Source organism: Taudactylus pleione, unplaced genomic scaffold (genome assembly GCF_031769625.1).
Source record: "Taudactylus pleione unplaced genomic scaffold, aTauple2 ptg000162l, whole genome shotgun sequence".
NCBI lineage: Eukaryota > Metazoa > Chordata > Amphibia > Anura > Myobatrachidae > Taudactylus > Taudactylus pleione.
The window spans coordinates 11007504-11031189 of NW_028284564.1; positions in this window are offsets into that span (position 1 = coordinate 11007504).

The following is a 23686-nucleotide window of genomic DNA, read 5'->3' on the forward strand; positions in this document are numbered from 1 at the left end:
TCCGTTTGCCAAGCCACCCCCCGACCCATCTACCAAATGGGGCGAGCTGTCGATCAACATCGACAGTCGCCCCTTTTGGATACGAGCGCCGGAGCGAGTGATTTCTCACTCGCTCCGGGGCTCGCACATGCATGGCGTGCGCACTGGCCGACCATTGACCCGCTTGCGAGTGCATAGCGCTTGCGAGCAGGTCTGAATCAGGCCCTGTGTACCATTGGGTACTATCAGGAAATAACACATCACCCTTATTGTATTTTTTTAGCTAAGTATATAGTACTTGTGAATCAAATCCAGCAGATGGCAGTAATGTATAATAGAAAATTAACAACATATATGTACTCAACTGTATACAAAACATATCTAATTATAGCAATAGTGTAATGAACAGATTGGACCTGATGCCGGGTGAGTACTATGCTAATAAGCATAGCATATTATGTGTGATTTTGCTCTGAGCATGCTGAGAAAGCCAACTCACACAAACATATGATTGCTGACCCACACGTATCAGGCACTTTATAACTGGACAGATATACTAGCTAATCACACTTATATCAGTTGATTAAGCGATCACTTGTTGTTGACTTTTTAGCAGTTACAGAATGATCTGGCAACTTTACAAATGTTCTTACTATTATTTACACACAATATTTAGCCATTTCTTTGTCAATCAATATTGTTGCATTTATTTGTTTATGCTGATATTTGTACATTTTGAACAACACCACTGAATTATACCATTGTTACACTGAGAGATATACTGTATGTGTAATAATTTTTTTATATTATGTTTTAGAACACATGGCTATTACATTGCATTTTACATATACTTGGTCATGAAAGTCGCCTTTTTTATTTTTTTTATTGTACTAATTTTTATTACAATAAAAATCACATGTCTACAGATAGCCCTTCTGGGATGCTTGAAGCAGATGTGATATAACGCTTTCACCTGCCAACTAATGTCATCAGCATTCTCTTCTTGTCAGTTTACGTGTTATTACTCTATTTTTGTTCCTTTGAGGCATACAGTAATAGAGTAGTATATCTTGAAAAAGCCTCTATTGAGGGGTGAACCTACAGTAGTCATAGGACCAGTGGCGTATCTATAATGGGTGCAGTGTGTGTGGGGCACACGGTCCCGCGGGTCCAGAGGGGCCCCGCACCGCACACCCTGCACACATAATTTTTTTTAACTTACTTGTCCGTGGTCCCACGTTGGGTGTCGGCGCTGCTCAGAACACCGTGGCCATTTTTCCGGTTTTCTACACATGAGCAGTAGACTCTGGGCACACTCTAGTGCCCAGAGTCTACAGAACGCCGAAAAATGGCCGTCGCGGCCATGTTTCCTGCGTTCCGCGCATGTGCAGTAGACTCTGGGCACACTCTAGTGCCCGGAGTCTACTAATGCTCCGGTGGCTGGCCAGTCATGCCAGTTGGCTGCCGGCCACCGGGGGGAGAGGAGGGGGCCCCGAACGGGGAGTGCACATGGCCCCCTCCTCTGTTAAGACCCCCCTGCATAGGACCTACATCATGCTATTATTGTATACCCGAGCTGCTTGTTTCTTGTTGTATCCTGAAACACTTTTTCTGGTGTGTGCCTGGAGCGCATTGTAAAGTGGCACTGACTGCACCACTCATCCGTCTGGGTTGGAAGTACTGCGCCGGTGAACGCCAACGATCAAAAAAAGATCAGCTTACGCGGTGGTTAACCCAACTGTATGTTAGACCTGGTAGCGCATTACTCTAGACCTTCTGGCAATATCATCAGCTTCTTTTATTTATTGGGTCCGTGAAACCTGTGTGTTTTGCCAATTGCGGCAAAGAAACAGCTGATTGCTGGGACTATGTTTCGCCTGCGTGAGGCAAGTGAAACACAATGCCCGATAAGTGCCGGCTTTTGGGGCTAACTGGATAGCCCCAGCTGGATCAATTAGCCGCAGTAAATTACCATGGCTAATAGGATACTGGCCAAGGGTGTGATTAAGATGTTCATTTTGCAGGGGCAATGGTGTACAGGTTGAGTCTCCCATATCCAAAATGCTTGGGACCAGGGGTATTTTGGATAACGGAATATTCCGTCTTTTGGAATATTTGCTTATCATAATGAAATATCTTGGGAATAGGACCCCAATATACATACAGAATACATTTATGTGTTATATACACCTTATATACACATCCTGCAGGTAATTTTATACAATATTTTCAATAATTTTGTGGCTCAAGCAAAGTTTGTGTACAGAAATGAAATTCATTTATGTTTCATATACACCTTATACACACAGCCTGAAGGTAATTTTATACTATATTTGTAATAATTTGTGCTTTAGATAAAGTTTGTGTACATTGAACCATCAAAAATCAAAGGTTTCATAATCTCAGTCATGCCAAAATAATTCCGTATTTCGGAATATTCCGTATTTCGGAATATATGGATATAGGAGAATCAACCTGTATATACATTTAACAATGATGGTAGAGAATAAATATAAACATTACATACTGTACACACAGACACACATATATATAGTATATTTGTGCAATACTTTATAAATAATTGTCAGCATATACTGGGCGGGATGCATGATGCATCGCATTCAGGATGCAATGCATCTCGCCGCTCTTCGCATGCAGGCTGGTGTTGGTAACACAGTTATGCATGACGAACACCCCAAAGGACCGCTCGCTTGGTAACAGCGGCCCTTTGCGATGGACAGACTTTTGGGTTATGACCCGGAAGCTCTTCTGGCGTCCTTCTGTGAATTTGCAGAAGGACGCGCATGCTGCGGGGGGTGCTGGGAGGGATCCGATCGGATCCCTCTCTCAGCATTCTCCCGATAGAAGCCCATAGGTTTCTATAGGGTAACACCATCAGGAAGATCACCACAACCAAGCCCCAGAGTGCATCACATTCTGACGCTTGGTGCACATGAGAAATTCTGTCAAACACGCAGTTTCAGGGTTTGACTGCATTTCTACCTTTCCTGCATCCCGCCCACTGTATCATTAATTCTAATACAGTATTGCTTATTCAGAATAAGGCTTACATATTAGTGGATAATGAGGGTTAAAGTAATAGATGTTAAAACTCTTAAGAATTTTATGTTTTCTATGCAAGATTGTGAAGTGAATGTACAAAATAAGAAGCCTGTAAATGTGTCAGTACACCCTAAATGCCCAGTGTCCTTGATAAATGTTTGGTACTGTAAGTATGCAGTGTGAGTGGGGGTGAGTGTGAGTGAATGCGTAATAAAATAATAAAACATTTGGTGTATATGTATTGTTATTTTAATAATTCCTTTACAGGGGCACTATATGTACCAGCGGGCCCTTTTTCTCCGTAATTTTAGGACCAGGGCTGACTCAAAGAGCTTGGTGCTGGTTCTTAAATATTGTCACGCAGCCCAGCTGCGTTATCTAATTTATTGGTTACATGGTAGTGACTTATATGCTAATATTTGCCTGGAATCACAATTTTTGGATAATTTGAGTATATCTAGCTTTCTACACATAACCAGGACATAACATTGAAAATCAAGACAATCCTCTTCTTTGGACTACAAGAAGAGTCTGACATATTATACAACATAGAAATTGGCTTAATGCTCATCAATCTCTATACCTCCCTTTTTGTAAGAACTCCAGGGCGGCATGGCTACCTTCCCCTACAATATTTGGAGGGCAGGGGGAATAAACTTGCTAAATAGTCTGGTCTAGGGCTGGACTGGGACTAAAAATAGGCCCTGGCATTTAAAGAACACACAGGCCCACCTTGGCGTCAGAATCTGGCTCCTGGCATAGACCCCTCCCCTTACTATTCCTGACTCCTCCCACTTCTTATTCTATGCTCTTACAAATATAATTAATATTAGAACAACATACAAGTGTACATCATTTTCTGTATTAAATTACACACAACAGAGCTCATCCTGCAGGGGATTCAAACATATGCCATAGTCAAGCATTGGTATTTGGTTGGTTCTTGAAGGTAAAGCTGACACTTCATTGGTGTAGATCACATCCAAAGAAAAGGGAAGGCATTTTCCCAATTGACCAAACCCTGGCTTAGCAGTGAACCTTAAAAATATGGGGTCCTACATGAACATTTCTGGGTCCCATCATAATTTGCTTTGGAGCTTCCCATATGCCACCACACTTCCTCACATACCCTAGAATGCCCATCTGATACCCCCAAAAGCATAAGTTTTGAACATAGAGGTCAGACAGCAGGAGAAGGGGCTGGGTGCCACTGGGTATTAGAGGGGAAGAGGTACCACTGACAGGACGAGGTGGAGGGGTAGGCACGGACAGGAGAAGGGGCTGTGTGCCACTGCGTATTAGAGGGGGAGAGCAGCCACTGACAGGAGGAGGTGGAGGGGTAGGCAGATGCAGGAGAAGGGGCTGTTTGCCACTGGGTATTAGAGGGGAGAGGAACCACTGACAGGACAAGGTGGAGGGGAGCTGGATACAAGAGGTATAAGGAGGGACAGGAGAAGTGCTGGGTTCCATCGGGTATTAGAGTTGGAGGGGAGGCGTGATTAAATGCAGTTTGCTGGGGACTGCTGGGGCCAGGCGTGCTGTGGTGCTCCGGCTGCTGTGCATTCACAACAGCTTCCCCCCAATCCCCACCCGCTGTGCTACCTGCTTTACACTTACCTGTCCCAGGGAGTGCATCCACATGCCTGGTCCACGGCGCCTTCTGTATACAGGATGCCGGGAGCTGTCCATGCCAGGAGCAAGGCCACTCTGTATATAGGATGCCAGGAGCTGTCGGCCACACTCTGCACTCCGGGGAAGTCCTCTCATGCTGGGCCACTCTGTGTACAGGATGCAGAGGGCTGGACCACTGTGTACAGGATGCCGGGAGCTGTCTCCCTGCTGGGGGCTGGGCCACTCTGTGACAAGGATGCAGAGGGCTGGACACTGTGTACAGGATGCCAGGAGCTGTCTTCATGCCAGGAGCAAGGCCATTCTGTATATAGGATGCCAGGAGCTGTCGGCCACACTCTGCACGCCGGGGAAGTCCTCTCATGCTGGGCCACTCTGTGTATAGGATGCAGAGGGCTGGACACTGTGTACAGAATGCTGGGAGCTGTCTCCCTGCCGGGAGCTGGGCCACTCTGTGTACAGGGTGTCGGGAGCTGGGCTGCTCTATAAACAGGATGCCAGGAGCTGTTGGCTGCACTCTGCACGCAAGGGAAGTCCTATCATGCTGAGCGAACAGCTGCATCAAGCAAGGGGCACGTAACAGCTGGCTCAACCTCCTTTTTTATGTCTCCCCTGCAGCTGGGCCAGGGGAGACATCAATCATTTAATCAGGAGCCAGGGGATTGGCCGGCAGCGGAGCACATCTCCGGGGACCTACCCATTCAGAAAAAGTGAGTCTCCGGTCCTCATTGGTGGGTAAAATATGCGCTATAGCGCATATTTGCGATCACTGTAGCATTCACTGTAGGAATTTTTAGAGCAGAGGTGCTGAACACAGATAGGGACACACCTGTGCATACCAAAGCAGTCGTAACTATACATTTTGGTGTTCTGTGTATATAGTGAGCATTGGTTCCCCTTCCCCCTCCACACATTAAGGAGTAAAAATATTGCAATTTTCCATGAAACGCCATCTTTACCACGTGTGCTTCTGAGATCGACTGGCACTATTTTCCGGTATTCTAGCTCATGAAAATTTATTTTTTAGAGGAAGATGCCCACTTTGATTCTTTCTGGCCCCCTTTTTACTGGCAAATAACATTATGTTGCCAGATATCTATCCAAGTATCTATCTTGTTGCATAGTTAATCCTTGAAATGAGTGCAGATCTTCGCTTGCTTCCCTCTATGCGGATAAGCAACTCAGAACTCACCACGAGAAGGTGGCTGCACCGTGAGTTCTGCCCTTACCCAACCCTACCCACCAATCATGGGTAAGGTGTTTTTTTTATAGCACTTATGTTTTGATGCGAGAGACCGAGCTTACATTTTGCACAAAAAGTTACTGTTATAGACCCACAACTTTTCCGCACTATTGGAATTTTGAACTCGCAATTTTGTTTTTTTCGACCCACCCTACTGTCTAGCCTGCGGCTCTCCCCATGCTTGTCCTGTCCTGTCTTACTGGTCCTTATAGCACATTTCTCCCTTCCGGTCTCCTCATACAGGATAGGTTTCTTTCTTGTATTATTGCACTTCATTAACAATATTATGCTTGTTTCTTAATACAGTAGCATTGGGTGGCATTATTCACCCCCTTGTTAAATATTTTATCTCTTTGGGCTAAATGTAATACCGGCGCTGGCTCGCACTCTATTACAGTTAGCCCTTTGTGTTTGTTTTCCAATTTCCTGTGTTAGTGCTAATCAGCTATTGCCCTGGAGTGCACAATTTTTTGCATTTTATGTATCGGGTTAAAGGTGTATACCTGCTCCTGTCTTGTGCAAACCTGGTGTGATCTATGCTGTACTTGGGCTGCATGGGTAGTTTTTCTCTAGCGGTGTTCCGTTCCTTCTCTCCTTACCTAGTGCTTGGTTATGTAACATCTTTTCGGTAAAGGATAGCTGTGGTTCTGATATTAGTGTGATTGCCTTTTATGATCACATTACACAATACTTTCCCTTCTGTGTATATCTAGGGTGCAATCTGTTGGACCCCTGCTCCTGTCTTCTTCTTTTATCCTCCTTCATGGGAATAGCTACTGCTGCCGTACGTATTGTAGGGGTGCATCTCTCTATAGGGATTCCCTTTCCTAACTTTTGGCAAGCCATTGGTCCTGTCAGAGTTGTCCACAATCTTCTTTCTGTGGCACTGGATTATTCTTTTTCAGTTTGCGCATACGGTTTTGCTGTATGGACTCGAACGCTGATAATATCTTGTCTGTAGCCATATAGCGGTGTTGTATTATTCTTGTTCTCCACATTTGTTCCCTGCATTGAGAGGTGGAATTGATTTATCTTGCTTACTTTGTCATTTCCATGCTGACACAGTGGCCCTGATTCAGAGCCGGATGCTCTGAAAGAGCGCTCGCTCTGAATTAGGGCGTTTTTTTTGTGCGGCCTCCTGGCCGCTCGCATAGCTGTGAGTGACCACCCACAGCTATAGCGAGTGGCCAGGTTGATGGTCGCGATGGTCAAGACCATCACGACCATCAGGCTTGCGACGAGACCCTTGTGGTAGACCCTCGGGCTTGTGACGAGACCCTTTTTTGTGTGGCCTCCTGGCCGCTCGCATAGCTGTGGGTGACCACCCACAGCTATAGCGAGCGGCCAGGTTGATGGTCACGATGGTCAAGACCATCGCGACCATCAGGCTTGTGAAGAGACCCTTGTGGTAGACCCTCGGACTTGCAATGAGACCCTTTTTTTTACGGCCTCCTGGCCGCTCGCATAGCTGTGGGTGACCACCCACAGCTATAGCGAGCGGCCAGGTTGATGGTCGCGATGGTCAAGACCATCGCGACCATCAGGCTTGCGACAAGACACTTGTGGTAGGGTCTCGTGGCCGCAAGCCCCAGAGAGATTTTGGCTCTAACAGAGCCGGAATCTCTCCACTGACATCACTCGTGATGTCAGTGGGGCTGCCCCCAAATGGCAGGCGTTCACATGGGAACGCCTCCATTTGGGCAGCCACCCCCCCGGCCTGCCCACCTAAGGGGGCGAGCTGTCACTCACCATGGACAGCTCGCCCCCTTTGGTGCGAAACCCGGAGCGACGGATTGCCCGTCGCTAGCCGGGTCTCGTGCATGCGCACGACGGTGCGCGCTCCATCGTGCGCATGCGCTGTGGGCCGCCATCAACCCGGTTGCGAGCGGGGTATGAATCAGGCCCCGAGTTATTTAATCCATATTTGGCTATTCCTACATATTGGTATGAAACCTCAAATAAATGAATTGTAGATGTGTTAAAGTGTGTTGGGTTTTCACATGCTCAATGTTACCTGGTTGCAGTATGTTGTCAGTAATCTACTCCTGCTCTGACACGTCTGTCTTCAGCAGCACTTTTGCACCTTCCTTCCTTCACATCACAGCAGAGAGGCAATGATTCTCCCCCACAGACACAGACAGAAATGATAGACAACATGTAAGCAAAAGTATTTTAGATTTGTTTCTAATGACCCAAAATAAAGACTAGAATGGGTCACTTCAATTAAATTATTATTACCAGTTATTTATATAGCGCACACATATTCCGCAGCGCTTTACGGACAGTATTTTGCCCATTCATATCAGTCCCTGTCCCAGTGGAGCTTACAATCTATGGCCCTCATTCAGAGCCGTACGCTCTGAGCAGAGCGCACGCTCTGACTGAGGGCCGGCCTCCATGAAAATGGAGCGTCCTTCTGGACGCTCGTATAGCTGTGGGTCACCACCCACAGGCTATACGAGCGTGCATTTTGATGGCCGCGATGGTCGAGACCATCGCAACCATCAAAATTGCGAGCCGGAGCCTGCGGTTGAGGTTTTCAACCGCAAGCTCCGGAGTGATTTTGGCTCTATCAGAGCCAAAATCACTCCCAATGACATCACTAGTGATGTCAGTGGGCCGGCTTCTGACGGGAGGCGTTCCCATGGGAACGGCCTCGTCAGGGAGGCACGCCCCCGGCACGCCTACCAAAGGGGGCGTGCTGTCAATCAACATCGACAGCACGCCCCCTTTGATCAGACACAACGAGCGAAGGACTTTCCTTCACTCGTCGCGTCTGGCGCATGCGCACGACGGAGCTCCCTCCGTCGTGCGCATGCTCAGTCCATAACATCGACCCACTTGCGAGCGGACAGCCGCTCGCGAGTGGGTCTGAATCAGGCCCTATATTCCCTATCACATGCGCACACACATACACATGTAATTTGTGTTGGGAGCCAATTAACCTACCACTATATTTTTTGGAGTGTGGGAGGAAACCCGAGTACCTGGAGGTAACCCACGCAAGCACAGGGAGAATATGCAAACTCCACACAGGTAGGGCCGTGGTGGGAATAGAACCCATGACCTCAGTGCTGTGAGGCAGTAATGCTAACCATTACACCGTCTGTGCTGCCCAATTAAATGATTAATTATCAAGTTCACAAATAACATTAAATACTGGTTTCAATACAGTAATGCAATATCACATCAACATACACAATCACTTTAGTTTCCCTAAATAAGAACTAACTAGCTATTCACAGATAAATATTGTATACCAATAGTGCTACAGACCTACTTAATATTTCACAAGATTACTTAAAGACCTACTTGGCATTTCAATATTCATATCTTGTTATTTAAGCATAAAAAACAGCCACATGGATTCTATTTATTCTGAAACCTGTTTGGTTCATTGAAAGTTCTCTTTAAATAAGTTAGCAGTTACTTATACTATAGTAAATGGCAATGTACTTCTTTAACTCTTTAAGTGGCTTGAACACTGGCATGTCCAGGTTACGTTTGAATCTTTGTGTGCACAAGTTGAAACCCTTAAAGATATGCTGCAGCACTGTTGTATTTATAGTAGAAAATGAAGCTGATATGTGTATATAATAAATGGGTTTCTCTCATCAGATCAGTGGATCTTTCAGGTGGCAGCCTCCTCTCAGGATGCAGGCAAATTGGTGGGGACAGGACTCTCAATTCTGCTATTGGTTTGAATAGCCCCAGCTTCTTTGGATCTGTTTACTGCTTGCCTTTATAGCTATGTTTATATCTGTCTCCATGCTGGTTTCTTTCTGGTTGCTATATGACCCCCAGTTTGACATTCCCCAGCTCTCACACTTATCTCTACTGTATACATATATTTTGCTGCTTCTCACAACTGCTTGCTCTGGTACACTGCTGTCTTATAACTGTCCTTATCTTTATCTCCTTACTAGACACATGCCGCCTCTTTTCTCTTCCATCCCTCTCACTGTCCCCACTTCTCTCCCCACTCGACTGTGGCTAGGCACCTCTAAACTCAGCCTTTTAAACTTATTTGTATGCTGCTTTGAGTGATCGCCTTACCTTTGTCCATTCACAGGCTTACCCCAGCAGTGCCCCATCTTCTTGTGTGTCTGCTGCAAGGCACAATGGGGTAGCACAACTTGTCAAGGAATTCCCGGACATTGGGTCCCAGAACAGCATTCCCTTGAGGAATTGTGGTCCTGCTGTACAAAAGATGGTCAAAAGCTGGTGGAAAAACTGCATGATGGTTACCAGCACTAGCAAGTTTGTGGTTGTTTTTGAATGCACCACTTTCGCTGATTTGAACTCTCTTCATTGCTTGGGATTATATATTATGATTTTGTACACGTGTTTAAAAATGTTTTTCTTTTTCTCAAGTGCAAGAGGGGAAGTTGTTTAATATGTATGAGTATTAACCCTTTCATGCATGAACTATGATAACTTACTGCAAGATTTTAAGAAAATGTATTTTATTAGTCTTCAAGGCTTATAAAAAAACACAAAAAATGTGCTGTTCTTTAAACTGTAATACTAAAAAAGGTAGACATGTATCCACTTAAGTGGACAACATGCATTGCAACATAAAAAATGCCTTATAAACATGGAAAGTAATTTTTTTTTTTTTTTTTCAAATAGGAAAGGTAAAATGATAAATCAAATGTCTGGTATGGTTCTAATTTGTTCTTATCATGTCGCTTATTTTTCATTTGAGAAACAAAAAATTTTCTAACTTGAAAATATTACATTTTTATGCCTATTTATGGATATATTCATCCAGAAATAAAAGTGCTTATAACACAAATATTTTCATTTATTTATGAGTTTGCTTCATACCTAGAAGTTAACCTTTTTTTTATTTTTGTGATCTAAATTTTACATATTTTATTGCATGACGTCCACTGAAGTGGAAATATGAATTTACAGTATGGATCTTTGTTTTGTGCGATGTTCACTGAAGTGGACATATGATTTTACATTAACTGTGAAAAAAATTAATTGAGTATTTGATTAAAACATATAACAAATTATGCCCTAAACATTACTTTCCTACAATATTTTTACCTACTCTGCTAACTTTGATAAAAAAAAGTTTACAGAAAACCCTGAAGTGCTAGGTGCTGACTTTTATCTGACATTTTAATTTGACCTGATTGTTTTTGTAGGAATTACTGTAAAAGCTGCTACGATGTGGCATCATTTCTACTTTTGGTAGAGTCCCATAGAAGAGAACACATTGTATAAGGATATAGCTGGTCTAAGCTGGGCATGCGCCTTCCACTCCTACATAGAGGGACCAAACATTACAGACACTAACATCATATTATACATTCTTATTAATAATAATAATAATAATAATAATAATAATAATAATAATAATATTTTTTTTGTAACTTTCTCCAGATTTTTACTACTGCTGGCAAGCTTCAATAGCTGGGCAGTGGTGGCATCAAAGGTTAGTATCAGGCCAGTGGTAATTGGCTTATTTAGTTATTATTTTCCTAGCAACAACCACATCTCAACATTACTAACTTGTCATCATTGAATGATGCCAAAGCCTAACCCACTGTTTATTGATGCTATTCACTAGTTATTGCAAGTATGTCACCTTTTTAATAAGATCCCCATGCATTAAATGGCAAATAGCAGCGATGAGGGGCGTGATGCAATAGCTGGTTTATCAAGACTGCAATGGGGCATCAGGGAGCGTGAACACAAGCACCAGATGGAAGAGTAATAAATGTCTGATACAGCTGATAACACAGAAACTAGTTATGTTTTTTACATTTTGTTCAAATAATTTCTTTATTTAGATAGTTTACACAAGCAGCAGTGAAGGTCTGTAATAACGATATTGGTTACAGTAATGTCGACCTCTGAGAAACATGATGATCTACTAGTTTATAGATTTGTGCAAAAGCAAAAAGATACAGCATGGTTTTGATGTTGAGCACTTCTGACGTTTCCTTTCACCAAAATATTCAGATTTTAAATACATTCAATGTTTGCATCCTACTCTGGAAAAGCCCAATACAAGGAGTCAATGCAAGTGCTTGTATAGTGCCAGTGTTGTCAAGGTAGCATATTTGAATAAGTAAATTTAGTCTAGTGGGGCTACCTGAATCTCTCCTACCATTACGGGTGTTTTGTTTTTTTAACTCATATTCAGTGAAATAAAATAGGTAATACCAGTTTTTGGCAGTTATACAGTAGTAATTCCTTAGCTGTCAGCAACTACCTATATCAGCAAGCCTCAGGCCACCATCCTAATGTAGTTAAATAAAAGGGCTTGCAGAGGCACTACCAACAGAAATAGTTAAGGCAAAATTATCAACTCAATAGGAGAATCTCATGTAAGGCAACTTACTCAGGAGTCTCTATCTGAAGCTTTGTTGCTATTGTACTCAGTGTTAGGACAAAGACATGTAGTGTAGTAAGACGTGACTGATTTCCTGCCAGGACATCATCTGTGTCAGATAATGTTCTAGTTATAATGAGATTTAGACTAAATTGTTGAAAAGTTTTACAAATGAACATCTAGTTATAATGGTGTAATGAATACACTGTATACAGTATCTTACTAACATTCCACAAAATTCCAACATATCTTCTAATACAGCCAATAATTTGTCAGCACTGCAGAATTCATTTCCCAATATTAATATTTTAGTTAAAAATAAAATATATAATTGGAGACTATGAGGCTTATATTTTAAATGGCTGTTTCCACATGAATAGATTACAATTTGGTAGCTGGGTAATTAACAGAGGAGATATCGCAGATACAGAATCTCCTGTGTTAAAGCTGTGTACTGCTGAAAACCACCAACCTCAAACTCCTGCATGGGAACAGCAGTCACCTTAGCGTGTCTCCAATAGAGAATGTCATTTTCAGATAACATTAGCAGCTTATTCCAATAGAAGATGTATTGTGTCCAATCCGTCTGCTCCTTTTAATTTTTTTCCTCAAATAACGATGAATCGAGATCTTAGTTTATGGCACAATAAATGTAAAGGGAATTACATAGACCCCAATATTTCATGACAGCTTAATGGACAGACACATTGCATAGCAGATGGACATTATTTTTACCCTGAAATCATCCATTTATTATATGTTGTTGTCTTTTTTCAGATACAATATTTTTCATTCATGACATGGAAATAGAGCAAAGGAGTAGAGGGAAGTGCTCTATGGTGGATGAATTACTGCTATTGGGTATCTAGAGTAAGTTGTACTAATACTTATTCAATGGTTTGTTTGCAACGTTGATGGATGTTTGTATATTATGACTAAAGACTTCTCAATATAGTATGTTAAATTGAAGTGTTATGTGGGGTATCTGGTTGGCAAAAACTTGAGGCTGGAGCTTGTTTGAAATAAAGATAGTGTACCTCACATAACACTTTAATTTAACATACTATATTGAGAAGTCTTTAGTCATAATATACAAACATCAACATTGCAAACAAACCATTGAATATTAGTACAACTTACTCCAGATACCCAATATCAGTAATTCATCCACCATACTCCTTTGGTCTATTTTCTACTTTAGGGAAGAAGGACACTCCCTGAGGTAGCAGCTAGTGGTGCCATATATACCCTTTTTAGGAGCGCTAACCGCCAACCCCAATTTATGACATGGAAATGTTGAGGTAAGTTGCCAAGTTACAAATGGTAGAATGTATATCCTGTGGGAGCATGCAGATGTAACCAATGTGGATGCTTCATTGGACTTACAGATGCATGAACAGAGTGGCAGATAAAGCCGCAGCCACTGCATACAAATTATGGGGTAGATTTACTAACTGCCTCTTTTGGATCTAAATCAAAACTGATAGTTACCAACATACATCAACAGTGTTTAGCTGTCTAAAAATCTACTATATATCATCTGTCAGGTTTCAGCTTCAATGGAAACCCAACCTCCATGTCAGTCGTTCTTTGCAGCTCTAAAGTCCGTCAGTTTTGAACTTTCAGTTCAAGACCAATGACAAATCTAAGTTAAAAAATAGCAGCAAACCCACCCAAACAGAATTCTTCACAGATCACTATGAGCTGTGCAGGATTTGTTAGGTGTAAAAGCCTTGAAATAGTTATAGTCAGCCAGTCAGCCTGCCACTAAGGGACACTGTCATAGGAGAGAATGGACAAGCGCTGATTGGCTGAGAGCCAACACTGCCATAGCAACCGTCCACTCTCAGTCAATCAGCGCTTCCTCATTCATTCTTATGGCATTGTCCCTGACTGACCTGTCTTCTTGAATTAGGCACTGTGGGCCTGATTCACTACCGATCGCAACTGCAATAATGCACACAATCGGCTGATTGCTGCATTCTGAGCATGTGTATGCATTGCAGTGCACGTGTTTGAACCAGCCACTGCGATCGGGACTGCGATCACAGTGGCTACGCAGACCCATCGCAGAGTGATTGACAGAAAGTGCCGTTTGTGGGTGGTGAGGGGGGTGGTCGGAGAAACGCAAGGTTTTGAACGATGTTACAGGGGCGTGCATAGTGTGTGATGAAGTTAGCAACTTCTGAGTAAGGTTGACCGATGGTACTGAATTGCACCGATGGTTTTGCAGTCTTGCTAAACATTACGGATGTGTGTGAGGTAAAGTGGGCGTCCTTATGTCATGCTACAACGGCATTGTGATCACAATGAATTAGCATACTTTCACAGTTAAACTGCATTTGTAATCGCTATTACAAATGCAGTTGTGATCTGTAATGATTCAGGCCCTGTATACTGTGTACAGTGCATGTCTGGTGGGCTTGTTTGCGTTTTTTATTTTATTGCTCATATACTGTATACTGCAGGACATTACACCCATATACACTATAGGAAATTACACCTCACTGCAGGGCATTACACTCATATAGACTGCAGGACATTACACCCCAATGCAGGAAATTACACCTATATACACAGGACATTAGTACATTACACCCAAGACATTACACATATACCCATGGTCACGACTATAAAGGCCACTATCAGCCTCCAAGCCAGCTCCAACAGCCTCAAGGCTGCTTCACATCACCAGTCCCTTGGCCACGACTATAAAGGCCATGACCAGCCCTCAAGGCTGTCATCAGTTGGCTCTACATTTACCATCAATTCCCTCCAGGAATCATAACATTCTCTCAGTAAATTTCCTGCAAGTGTATCCCCCCTCTCAGTAGATCTCCTGCATGTGTCCCCTCTTCCTCTTATGCTAAAACACTAAACCTAATAACCTAGTAAACTAAAAGCGCACTAAAATGCAAAATTGAGGAAAAAGTAGCACAATGAAGGAAAAGTAGCAGGATAAAATAGCAAAGTTGAGGAAAAAGTAGCAAAGTTGAAGAAAAAGTACAGAGCATGAGAATTCTGCCAGGAGTCTCGCGCCATATGGCTCAAAAGGCATAAATGTATGAGGACATCTGTACATCTCCTGCATGTATCCCCCTCTCAGTCCATCTTCTGAATGTGTCCTCAGTAAATGTCCTGCATGTGCCCCCCTTATCAGTCCATCTCTGGCAGGTGTCTCCCCTCTCCACATCTCCTGCATGTGCACCCCCTTCTGTCCATTTCCTGCAAGTCTCCCCCCTCTTAGTCTATCTCCTGCATGTGTTGCTCTCTCTCAGTCCATCTCCTGCAGGTGTCACCCAACTCTCAGTTCATCTGCTGCATCTTCCACTCTCAATCCATTTCCTATAGGTCTCTCCGACCTCTCGGTCCATCTCCTGCATGTGTCACCCCCATCTCAATAGAACATCTGCATGTATCTCATAGATTTCCTCTCTTTTCACACCTATCTCTCTCCCTCTTCTGCATGTTTCTTTCTGTCTCTGTATGTTCTTTGCCCAGCTTCTGCCTCTCTCCAAGTCTCTCTGCCCAGCTTCCATCTCACTCCACTTCTCTATGTCCAGCTTCTTACACACAATTGCTGCGGAGCTTCTGCCAATGGACTGCCACAATTGCAGCATAGAGCCTTCCTGTTTACATAGGAGGCACAGCTTCTTGCTGTACCACCTGACCCCTATCTCTGCTCCTCTACTGAGTGCACAGCTCCTGAACACTTCTCCAACCAGCTGTGTTCATTGTTCTGTCTCCCATCCATCTGTATGTTTCGATCTAGCACTCTCCTGTCTGTCTCCCACTTTCTGTTTGCCTCTTTGTCTCCATTTTGAATGTGTACCACCCCACCACCACTTTGTCTGGCTGTGCATTTCTGTCTTCTTTGTGTGTACCTGTCTCTAATTTTGTATGTGCACCTTTATTGTCCTTTAACCCTTCCACCCTTCTGCATTGTGTGTCTGTCCTTTCTTTTTCCCTGTTGTGTGCCTGTTTCCTTTTACCACTCTTATCATATCTTTTCCCCAACCTTATACCATTTGCCACCAACCCACTTTCCTTGTGCCCCTCAAGAAACAGTTTTCCTCCTCTCTTGCACCTTCTCCCACTTTCCAGTTCTTATTCCTCTTCTGCTCTATTTCACCCCTTAGCTTTTTCCTCCTCCTTCTCCTCTTCCTCTTCCACTGAAGTTGATGGTGTCCTGGTGGCTGCCGACCAGAAGCGTCATGGACAAATGGAGGTACAACTGTTTGGTCCAATGCTACATAACTGAATTTGACCATACCATGTAAGCATAATCTTTTGAAATTAGCAATATTTGTTCAGGTATAGAAAATTAACCTATAAATACATAATGGGTACTAGCAAATTCACTAATGGGGTTTTGAGACACTGCCGGTCAGAGATTCCTCATTGAAGTGCCGTATACTAAAGGACGAGTTATCAAAGGGCAAAAAGCTCTATTACCAATGAAAATGGATCAAAAGAGAGGAGGTCCCAAAACCAGTATATTGCCTGGGGCCCAGTGATGCCCTAATTTGGCTCTAGTACTGAGCAGAAATGATTCACTCCTTTATGGGGTCTATGTACTAAGCCTTTGTGAGATATAAAGTGGATGGAGATAAAGTACCAGCCAATCAGCTCCTAACTATCACTTTACAGGCAGTGTTATAAAAATGACAGTTATGAGCTGATTGGTTGGTACTTTATCTACGTCCACTTTATCTCGCAACAAGGTAGTACATCTACCCCTAAATGCTCCATAATTGTTCTCTACTGTATGTACAGTAATCACAAGAAGTAGCTGAGCACATTTTCAGCTTTCACAAATTGAATTCAAGTTTCCCAATAGTGAAATGAGCTTCATTCTATGTAATATGACATGATCTTTCTAAAATCTTTCCAAAATATACACTCATCTCAATAATGAGAAAAAGTGTCTTTAAAAATAACAAACCAGTCATTAAGGGGTAAAAATAATAATGTTATTTGTATGAGTTGTGGTGGTAAATGTGTCAGGCTTTTCATTAATGAGCCATGCTGCTTTTTTGAGCATAGAAGCAATTGCCAGTAATGTGTTTAATTTCAGATTTGAATTCCAAGAAAGCACATAAGCTTCTAGTACACTCAAAGAGTTTTATACCACGATTAAGTCAATCTTGTAATTATGAAATGGGAAACACATACATTTTCTTTGACTATAAACTGTCCAGCCCCAGCATATACTGTCTTTCTTTGATCTTGTTCTTTTTACAAACACATTGACATGCAATGCCCGATGAGTTAATGGTCACACCCAAATCCTCAATGTTTAATCAGTCGGTTCAATGGGATTTGAAACCTAGAGAGCGTTTTCCTCTCTGGCTGAATCTCTGTAAAATGGCAGAAGAGAGCAGAAAATTACAACCCCATAAGGATTGCATATTTGTACAACTTTATGAACTGACAGTTAATCAGACCCTGCCCTGCCTGTAAATACGTCAGCTATTGAGAGGAGAAAGCTGCATGCCAGAATTATAAAGAGGAAGATCTGCTATATACAGGCTGTGCATCAGCTTTTATGTTATTTTATTAGCAAATGACAACTAGATTAGTTTTGAAACGGACAATACATTACATACTGTACCTGTCAGTAGTCCTGAGTGTACCGGAACATTCCTGGGATTTCTATTCTAGTACTACATTCTGTGAGTCGCAGGATTTGATTGGCTTGTGATTTCTATTGTTATTGTTTACACCTCCAGTCTGCAGGTATAATTTTTAGGAGGAGGTGAAGATGGAGAGAGGCTTTTAGAGGGCTCTGTGTTGCACTCTGGCATTGGACATGATGTGAGGGGGAGCAAGGGCTGGACTAGGACTAAACATCGGCACTGGCATTTAAATGAAACAAGCTCATCTGCTGTGGGCTCTGGGCCTCATTCAGCAACGATCGCTATTGCTAAAGCATATGCAGACGGCCGATTGTTGCATACTGCGCATGCATCACAGTGCGTGTGTGCGAAGGCAACACTGCGATCACACTGTGATCATGGAGACCACATAGAGCCATTGTAGAATGATCGACAGGCAGTGAGCATTTGGGGGTGGTGGTGGGAGAAACGCAGGCGTGCCTGTCCGTTTGAACACCGTTGTATGGGCATGTACAAATTAGCCTCTGTGATTGCATATACAGCTTGAGTACTCAATTATTAAGCTGGAACCCTTTGACGATTCTGGTTCACCTTCTGCAAAGAGTTAGCGATAACACTTTACACTATAAAATATTCAGTCATGCAACAATTCAAATATACTTATTACAGCACCATAACATATGACTTGCTACCGCCAACTATTACTTTAATGTGCTAAGAAATTACTATACAAACGTAACCTGTTTGCTCTACATTTTTCACTGTTAAATAGCGGTAATACTAATAATGCTACAATAATGCAACAATGTGACTAATCTTCTCTGGACAGTCTTTCGGGGTGGTGCACTTTTGAAAATATAACATCCTGTTTTAGAAGTAGGAACTGCAGGTGAATTGTCCTTATTATAAGGGATCAGTGCTGTATATTGCTGTGGTTGGAATTGTCCGTCAGGATCTACTTTGCCCTTTTTGTTTCTCCTAGATCTGTTTAAATGTAATTCTTCCTTTGAAGTAATAATAGCTGCATTTAAGTCTAGCTATTAGTGTAATTATATGTGTAATACTAAGAGGACTTCTCTGAGATGTAGGGATGTGTGCAAGGCTTAATAGACCTGTTCCAGAGCAGGGAGGTGGATTCAGCAAGTTTCTCCACTCAGGTGCTGCGATCAGATTCTCCCTTCCAAGGCAGCTTGTGTTCAGCTGGGCACTGAATGCATAGCCAGATTTCTTCAACTGGGGTCAGGTATTGGAACTGGTCTGCCTGTTTACCAGTCCCCTGGCGCCTCCTCCAAACACTCCCTGCCTTCTTCTCAGTTGCAGTCGCGCCTCTAGGTCCACCCTCGGTTCTAACCTCTTCCGGGGAGCCTAGACTTCAGACTCCCTCCTTTACTGAATTCATTGCAGAAAAACAGGCTGGCTTTGGACTTACTGCCCCACCTGGATTCACCTCCTCACAGCCGCGGTTGTCTGGCGCTTTGCTGTGCTGTCAGCCGCGCCGGGTTCGATTCAAGCTGTCCACACACAGCCGCTTTGACAGGCTCCACAGCAGTGCAGTTCATCCTCTCAGCTGCCGCCTGTCAACTGTAAGGGCTATTTCAGATACGCCAATTTTCACCGGCCAGCAAAAAAACTGCCCTGTAAAATTTAATTAAGTATGGAAATGGATGGGTCCTTTCAGACAGCACGGACACGTCGCCGTGTTACAGCCAGGAATATCCACTGACAAGGACGGCTATCGTTCTGTGTCCGTGTCATCCCTGCAAGTCAGTGAAGTATATGTTACAATGTTTCCTTTCACACACGCTGGCTTTTCTCAGCTTGTACAGCTAATGCTGGCCATACACGCTGCAATTACCGGGATGATCCGCCCGATATCGGCGGATCGCCGCGATAATTGTAGCGTGGGAGGGGCGACCGAGGGTTAAATATTGCTTGGTCGGGCATGCTGGATTGTCCAGCATGCCCGTCCGATGCGATATTTACCCGGTAACTGTCGGCCGCATCGGGCAGTGTATGCCCAGCGCGGCCGACAGACAGACATTTACTGTGTTCCTTCCTACGGAAGGAACAGGGAAATGTCTCCTCCCCCGGGGGCGGAGCGCAGATGTCGGGCTATACACTGTGAGATTTCTCTCACAGTGTATGCCGCGGACATCTGCGGCTGGCAGCCGGCCAGATAAAATGTCTGTCGGTCTGACAGACATTTTATCTTGCCGTGTATGCCCAGCATAAGTAAGAAAAACAACACAGTATTAAAAATATCTCAAAGCCGTTGCATATGAAAAGCACTTATTGCCTGAAAAAAAGGTCCGGCTTTGGACAGTTCTTTTGCCGGCCAATGAAAACCGGCATGTGTGAAATAGCCCTAACACCTGCAGCACTTCCACCTTCTGTGATGAGCCAAACACCAGTGCTAGCTTACTGACTGTCTCCTCAGACCACCCCCAATGGTCAGAGCACCGGCTTTTTATAAGCTCCTCCAGCGCGAGCCCGTCTCCTTCCTGCCAGGGCCACAAGACACTACACAGCCAGCATGTGGCCATACAGAAGCTTCTCCCACGCTCCTGCAGCAGCTGTTCCAGTGCTCTCCACCGTCACGAATATTACGCACCAAATATGTATTTAGATGGCTGCTGTCAGACCTACACACCATACATATGTTTCTTTCCCGAGGGTTCGGACCTATCTGGGCTGGCCCTTCAGACCATCAGACAAGAAGTGTCAGATGCCCAGTCTGGCCCTGCTGGTAGCCCATAAACTTCTTATCTGCATCAATACATCAGAGGCTACTCAGTGACGTATGACACTGGCAATTGGTGATGGAGGAAGTGAGGACAAGAGATGAGTAAGGCAGTTTTTTGGGCATGACTGATAAGGCATGTTACACTACGGGACATTCATTTTGCTAATAGATAATCTGTTGGAAATTGCTGCAAATTATAGGGATGCTACAATATATTACTTTTGATGACTACATATTATTAGGTATCATTGCTTCTAAAGGTTTGGTAAAGGTTATGGTATTGCCTTCTTTGCAGAGGCGTATCTATAATGGGTGCAGGGTATAGTGCACAGGAGTCCCTGAGTCAAGGGGCTCTCGCTGTGGTCACTCAGTACTGACTGACTATAGTTACCTTTCCGCCAACAGCTGCAGAAATAATCGGGATAATGGCACCGGTACCATTTTCCTGGAGATATGCTCATGCTCAGTAAAGAGGTGCTAGTAAAATGGTGCGGACCATTGGTGTATCTACAATGTGGGGCCCACATCGCGCACAATCTGCACTCATTTAAAATACTTACCTTTCCCATCAGCACTGCAGGTATCTCTAGTAACATTGCACAAGCACAGGTGCTATTTTCTCAGAGATCAGCACATGCACAGCAGACTCTGCCAAGTGCCAGGGTGTACTGTGGAAAAGCCGGTGAGCGAGGGCTGTGGGACCCTGCACAGAGACTGTGCACAAGCTTTCCCCTATCTTGAACCACCCCTGGTGGTGCGGACACTATTTTCCTGGAGATAGGCACATGCGCAGTAGATGCTGGCACAGTCCCATAGTGTTCAAAGCACATGTGCATGTAGTAGCGTGGGGCCCACATGGAGACTGCAGATGGACCCTCTGCTCTGCTCTGTTTGCCTGGGCTGACTTGCAGTCAGGGCTGATGCTGCGGTTTGGGGGCCCGATGTAAGGGCACCCCTGGCTGTGGCATCAGTCCCCCGCTAGAAAGGGTCCGGAGCTGGACCGGAGCTGGTTTTAAATATACGGAGAACCTCACGCCAATTTTTTCTCCCTATATTTAAAACCAGCTCTGTCCCTGAAGCCTGCTGCTGGTTCTTAAATTACAGTGTAACCCTACACATTTTGAATCTGAATTGCCCCCTCTGTGTATAGGATCCTTAGATCAATGGAACATTTTCACCTGAAATTGTAGAAATTAATATTTTGGGCCATTCATTAAAGAGTAAAAATAGGAGATATATCACAGATATCTCCTGCTTACCTTTCTCTCCAGGAATGGCCCGTATGGAACACTAGTATGGGGACAGAATCCATCAAGCTCCAAAAATACAATGTTTCCGAAGCTTGACTGTGGGAGCATTCGCCATCTTCAGATGGCGTTTGTTCCTACTCGCGGCTCACAACTCCCCTATGGGAAGGAGTCCCAGGTTTGGAAGAGGATTCCTCCACCCCTGTGTGGCTCGTTCTGCCGGAGCTTTTGTGTGCATGCGTGACCTGTGTAGATTCATGCACACTAGTATCACTGCTGCGAAAGGAGCAGTGAAGTGTTTCGGGGAGACAGGTGATTATTAGATCAGCTGTCTCTGCACCGGAGCAATGATGAATTGCTTCGGTGCTCGTGTCAAGTTAGTATGTTAATTATCGGGGTCCATTAGGACCCCGATAATTAACATAATGAATAGACCTCTGAGTTTGAAAACCACTATCCTAAGCTGGCCATACATCAGACCAACCATCCAACTAGCTACAGCACAGAGTGCTAGTCAGCACCGTCGCTGTCCCACGACCCTTGCTTCTGGCCAGCAGCAGGGTGCCTGAAACGGTACCCTGCAACCAGTAATGCTGTGGCAGTACCACCTATAGAATCCTTTGGACACTACCGACAGGCACCCTGCCATGTGTACATCTTCAAGGTGCTCCGGCTCTGCTGAACTTCTAATAAATCATTACATTGTTTATGTTAACATAATGTTATGTTACATAATTTTTTGTAGAATCTTAAAAATATTGCAAAATTAAGTATTTACATATTTGTATATTCAATTAAAGAACAAAAATTAAACTCTTTTTAAATAAAATAAATTAAAACACTGGGACAATGCGGCTCTAAAGGTGCCCATCCACTTGACGATTTTGACAGGTGATTGCACGTCGTTATCGTGCAATCGTTTGCAAATCGTCTGCAAATCGGGCACTTTAAAGTCGGAAATGACCAGCAATGTGCGCACCCGCTGGTCGTTTCCGACATCTATCATTGGGCAAACATGCTGGACATCCTGACGATATCGTCAGGTTCAGCATGTTGCCAGATGATTGATGAGCCTGCACTGAACGTCTGCTCTTTCAGTGTAGGCTCATCACAGACGGGGAAACGACTAGTGGATGGGCACCTTAACATAGAATTTAATGTAACACTTTTTAGATAACACTGTTTTCTATAAGAGATAAATTCACTGCAAAAGCAGGTACAGCGCAAGTTAAAGATAGATTTAACATTAATTAGTGGTCAGAGAATAGGTACAATCATTGGCACTGGGCCCACAATAGGACACAGGTCATATCTATATTACTGGCTAAGTTCATTTATTATGCAGTCTTTCACAGACCACACAGGACAGAAGAGCAGAGAGGTTTCATCTGCAGATTTGTAAATTGATTTACAAACTGGCCAGGTGGTAGTCTGGTTATCATAATTGGGAAGCAGGGCTGCACACTGTGACATGCACTATATATTAATCAGCACTGGCTTGCTATCACGGAAGCTGTTGGAAAACCTACAGATGGAGCACAATTTCTTTTAGATTTATGGTGCGACTCAATATGAAACGCACTTAATCCCCTCACAAAAATGTATGGATGCCATATGGTGCAACCAAGCATTACATATGTCTCATTTAAAGGATAAGCAGTAATTCTGCCAACATTTATTTCTGTCTCGTCACTTCACAGTCTTCAGATATGATGTACAAGCCCATTAGAGGACTCCCGACTCCACGGTTATGCAGTATAAATATACTATACCGTGTGTCAAAGACTTATCTACCATGATAGCAGTGCTACA